Source organism: Diceros bicornis, chromosome 9, assembly GCF_020826845.1.
Source record: "Diceros bicornis minor isolate mBicDic1 chromosome 9, mDicBic1.mat.cur, whole genome shotgun sequence".
NCBI classification, from domain to species: domain Eukaryota; kingdom Metazoa; phylum Chordata; class Mammalia; order Perissodactyla; family Rhinocerotidae; genus Diceros; species Diceros bicornis.
The window spans coordinates 29,027,643-29,033,683 of record NC_080748.1 but is presented as its reverse complement, the minus strand read 5'-3'; positions in this window follow the sequence as shown (position 1 = coordinate 29,033,683).

Here is a 6,041-nt window from a genome sequence, read left to right as displayed (position 1 = left end):
TAGCGGTTAAGTGCAAACGCTCTGCTGCTGGCGGTCCGGGTTCGGATGCCGGGCACGTACCGAGGCACCGCTTGTCAGGCCATGCTGTGGCGGCGTCCCATATAAAGTGGAGGAAGATAGGCACAGATGTTAGCCCGGGGCCAGTCTTCCTCAGCAAAAACAGGAGGATTGGCATGGATGTTAGCTCAGGGCTGATCTTCCTCACACACACAAAAAAGAACCAGCCTGAAGGAACAGTCTCTATCTGGACACAAAATTCTCACGGCAGAGGAAAATACTGAGTTAGCGAGAAACAGTAATGGCTTTTAAAGCTTCTGCTACGAACTGGCATACTGTAATCTCTGTCTCTCTCTCTCTTTTTATCGTCAAAGGAAGTGACATGGCTAAGCCTAATGATAGGGCAGGGACTTATACTCCTACCAAGGGAAACACTACAAGTCACATGGCAATGGGCAGGCATATACAGTCATTTTATATGGAAGGGGTCCATGAATATTTGGGAATAATTATACAATCTATCACAAAATGAATTCACTTGCTGAGCAATTACTATGGTGGTAAGCACTGGAAAAATGCAATGAAGATGAAAAACATTGTATCCTTAGGAGCTTAGTAGACAGGTGTCATAGAATGCCTGCTATGAGGCATTTACTACACGAGATCCTCTACTTATGGTGCTCCATTTAAGCCTTTCGATAACCCTATAAGGTATTACAGGTATTCATCATTCTCATTTTATTTAGGAGAAAACTGAGGTTGGCTAACTGGTCCAAGGTCTCTCTGGTAGATTGTAAAAATGGCCACAAATTCCTCCTCTCCCTGCAACCATACCCCGCAATGTAACATGGCAGATCTTCCCATAAGAAGTGGAGACTATTTCTCCACTCTTAAATCTGAGTTGTCCATGTGACTTGCTTTAGCTGATGAGACATTAACAAATATGATAAGCAGAGGCTTGAGAAGTGCACTGGGGCTTGCCCTTTTGCTGCTTTTGGAATCATGCTGCTCTGAGAACAAGTCCAGGGTACCTTTCTGGATGAGGAACAATATGTGGTCCATTGTCCCTTTTGTCCCAACCACCAGCCTGCAACCACCAGCCTGCAACCACCAGACAAGTGAGGGAGGCCATTCTAAATCATCTAGTCACCACACAAACGACCATCTGAAAACACATACATGAGAGAACTCAGCAGAGACCAGCTGAGATGACCATCCTGCTGAGCCTAAAAATCATAAGCTAAATAAATAGATACTGTTTCAAGTTACCAAGTTGTGGGGTGATTTGTTATGCAGCAAAAACTAATACACAGAAAGAAAGGACAGGAAAGGAATTTGAATGCAAGCCTGTCTCCAAAGCCCTTTTTCTTTCTAGTAAGCTATACTTTCTCTCTAGGATGGAGAAGGACCTTGAAAAGTCACGTACTCCCTTCATTCATGCAACATGCATTTAACAAATATTTACTGAGTGACTAGCCTAGCATATCTCAGATACTATACTATGTTTAGGTTCACTGTTTTAACAAGAAGGAAATAGCCTCTATCATCTAGGAGTTTACAGTATCATGGCTACAGGGGAAGGAACAAGTAATAAATGAACAAAGAATATATTATTTTTAATTGTGATCAGAGATATAAAGAAAACCAATATAATTATGTAGTAGAAATTTGTAGGATGGGAGAAAAAGAGGGGACTAGGGCAAGAGCCTTAGTTTATGTAGACTTGTCAGCGGAGCACGGAAGGCCTCTCTAAGGAGGTTGTGCTGGTTAGGTTCCCCAGGGAACAGATAATGAGATGGAGTTAGGAGTGCAAAAGGTTTATTGGAGAGTAATACTTGTTAAGAAAAAGTAAAAGAGAAATATTGGGTAGGAGGACCATCAAACTATAACCTGACCACAGGCCACAGAGACTGCTAGCCCAATAGGGAGCTCTGGAGCAAAGATTGGCTGTTAGACGAATTCTACATCAGGCAAAAATGGCTTGTACTGCTGACTCTAACAACGACCACATTCATTGGTAGGGAACACCATGAAAAGAGTGTGAACTCAATCCAAACACTGAAGGGGCTAACAGCTGGACAATGTTGGCTAAACACACCCCTTAATGACTGGGCAGTGAATCCTTTCTTTCTTTCTTTAATGTGTTAAAAGTATATATATATACATAATTTAGCATTTTTAAGTGCACAGTTCAGTGGCATTAAGTACATTCACATTGTTGTTCAACTATCACCACCATCCATTTCTTGAATTTTTCATCTCCCCCAACTTAAATTCTGTACCTAGTAAATGCTAACTCCCCATTATCCCCTCCCCCAGCCTCTAAAAACTACCATTCTATTTTCTGTTTCTATGAATTTGACTACTCTAGGTTCCTCATATGAATGGAATCATATAGTATTTGTCTTTTGGTCACTGGCTTATTTCACTTAGCATAATGACCTCAAGGTCCATCCATGTTGTAGCTCAAGTCAAAATTTTATTCCTTTTTAAGTTTTTTTAATTTTTTTTTTTTTTTTGCAAGGAAGATTTGCCCTGAGCTAACATCTGTTGCCAATCTTCCTCTATTTTGTATGTAGGTCACCACCACAGCATGGCCACCAACAAATGGCATAGGTCCACAGCAAAGAACCAAATCCAGGCAGCCAAAGCAGAGCATGCCGAACTAACCACTGGGCCACGGGGCAGGCCCCTCAAAAGTTTTAATTTTAATGAAATCCAATTTATCTAATTTATTTTCTTTTGTTGCCTGTGCTTTTGCTGTCATATCCAAAGAATCATTGCCAAATCCAATGTCAGGAAGCTTTTCACCTATGTTTCCTTCTAAGAGTTTAATGGTTTTATCTCTTATGTTTAGGTCTTTGATCCATTTTGAGTTAATTTTTGTTTATGGTATAAGGTAAGGGTCTAATTTCATTCTTTTGCATGTGGATATCCAGTTTTCCCAACACTATTTGTTGAAAAGACTGTTCTTTCCCCATTGAAGGGCTTGCACCCTTGTTGAAAATCTTTTGACTCTACGTGCAAGGGTTTTTCTGGATTTTCTATTACATTCCATTGGTCTATATGTCTGTTTTTATACCAATACCATACTGTTTTGATAACTGTGGCTTTGTAATAAGTTTTGACATCAGGAAATGTAGGATCTCCAACTTTTGTTCTTCTTTTTCAAGATTGTTTTGGCTATTTGGGGTCCCTTCAGTTTCCATATGAATTTTAGCATAGATTTTTTAATTTTTTGTTTCTGCAAAAAACATCATTGGGATTTTTGATAGAGATTGCGTTGAATCTATAGATCACTTTGGATAATATTGACATCTTAACAATATTAAGTCTTCCAACCCATGAACATGGGGTATCCCTCCATTTACTTGTGTCTTCCTTAATTTCCTTCAGCAGGATTTTGTAGTTTTCAGTGTACAAGTCTTTTGCCTCCTTGGTTAAGTTTATTCCTAATTATTTTATTCTTTTTTGATGCTAATGTAAATGAAATTGTTTTCTCAATTCTTTTTCAACTTGTTCATTTTTAGTGTATAGACACGCAACTGATTTTTGCATGTTGATTTTGTATCTGCAACTTTTCTGAATTCCTTTATTTTTCTAATAGTTTTTTTTTTTTTTTTTTTTACAGAATCCTTAGGGTTTTCTACATATAAGGTCACATCATCTGTGAACAGAGGTAATTTTACTTCTCTCTTCTAATTTGAACGCCTTTTCTTTTTTCTTGCCTTAATGCTCTGGCTGAGACTTCCAGTACTATGTTGAATAGAAGTGGCAAAAGCAGGAATCCTTGTAATAAATCCTCTCTTGAAGAGGATTTCCATCTCTACCATAGTCTACCCCTTTGTTCTGTGTGGATCCATTTCTTAGCACAAGTATGGGAACAGTTCATCCAGAACTCTGGTGGGTCTCTCTTCCCGTGGGAAACATTAAAAGAAGATGGTTAGTATAGTGAGCTTCGACCTCCATTAATGTCATTGGTCTCAGGGCCACATCTGGTTCTCCTCCTCTCTCTTCCTCAGTATCCATTTTAAATTCCCTTTGCCTTCAGGTATCACCTCAAGTGCTCTTGGTGGCGTATCTGGTAGTGTGAGCCAAACCCTCAGTCTTCAGGGGTCTGAGCACCTGGTAACCATACCCTTCTAAAGTTGAGGTTGTTGCACTTGTCCATTCACATCATAATTGCACAGAGGAGTAACAAGACACACACAAGTGACAAGATGCTGTCTCATTTTCTTGCCTATTGGTCCCTGGACACAAGGACACCAAAGGTGGTAGCTGTAGTTCACTGCAACCCTTTCTGTGTCCCTAGGTGAGAGTATACCCACTTTAGGATCAGGACCTCTAATCCTACAGACCCAGAGTTTTAGGGACAGAAAGAACAGAGTCCTCCAGTACCCCACTGGGAGTGATAGTGAGAGGATCCCTTAGTTCCTGGACCCATGTATTCTTCCTACTAAAGACATAGCGTCACAAAAGGTCAATGATTGAATGAATATACTATGTCATGGAGGATGCTGCCTCCATCCTTGCAGGGGCTGTGAGTGTCTCTGCTCACAAGAAGCGTGAGAGACCCACGGACAATTGTCTCCCAACATACCTCAGATCTCCTTGTCTCCAACCTTCCCGTCTTTTTCCTTTTAGAATCCTGACCAGAGAGGTAGGCTATTTACCACCGCCCATAAGGTTTAAAATATATTCTAGCTGTATACTGTACCTTTAGGTCACTTCTCCACAAAATGGATGACTGGGTAAACCATCCCAAACACTCTGCCCATTGAGATTTCCCTCCCCACTGTCTTTAAGTGCCACTCCTGAGTAAAGCTGTAATGCAGCCACCACCCATTTTTGGCTTGTACGACACCAACCTAAATCATTCATAACCCAAGACCGGGCTTGCTCCTCCTCCTTCATTTGATCATTCAAGACCCCCATACAGCCATAGATGTGAGCTGATGGAGGGATACTGCATCACTTGGAGGTCTGAGCTATTTGCTCAAGCAGTTTGCTTATACCTTCTGGGCCTTTTGCTCTTCAAAAGACACTACTAAGAAAATGAAAAGTGAACCAAACACTGAGACAAAATATTTGCAAAATAAACATCTGATAAAAAACTTGTTTCCAGAATATATAAAGAACACCAAAATAAGAAAAGTTTGCAAAAATGGACAGAAGAATTGAAAAGGTACTTCACCAAAGAGGATAAATGAATGGCAAATAAGAACATCATCATCAGTCACCAGGGAAATGCAAGTTAAAATCACATTGAGCTGATTTTACACACCTGTTAGAATGACTAAAATTTAAAAAACTGGTGATACCAACTGTTGACAAGGAAGTAGAGCAAACTGGAACTCTCATATATTGCTGATGGGAACTCAGAGTGATCCAGCCACTTTGGAAATGAGTATGGAAGTTTTATATAAACTTAAAACATACTCACCATATGACCCAGCAGTTCCACCCCTAGACACATTCAAAAAAAATGAAAACATATGAGTACCCAAAGACTTGTATATGAATGTTCATAGTAGCTTTATTCCCATTGGAGACATCCCAAGTGTCCACCAGATGGTGAATGGATACACAAATTGCGACAGATCCACAAAAGGGAACATATTTTGATCATGGTGTTGAGAGAGAGTAAGATCAGGAGGGCTTTGTAGGGTACGTGCACCAGAGCTGATTCTTGAGTGACACTCAAATAAGCTAAGGAAAGCAAGTGATCTGAACAGAAAGTAGTAGAGTTCTTCGGCAAACATATTAATGTTCATTTCTCACCTGTTAGCCCAGGCTTCATACATCTCAGCCTGATTCTTTTTTTTATTTTTGTGAGGAAGATCGGCCCTGAGCTAACATCTGCCAATTCTCCTTTTTTTTTGCTGAGGAAGACTGGCCATGGGCTAACATCCACACCCACCTTCCTCCACTTTATATGGGACACCGCCACAGCACGGCTTGCCAAGCAGTGCGTCGGTGCACGCCCGGGATCCAAACTGGCGAACCCCAGGCCGCCAGAGCGGACCACGCGCACTTAACTGCTT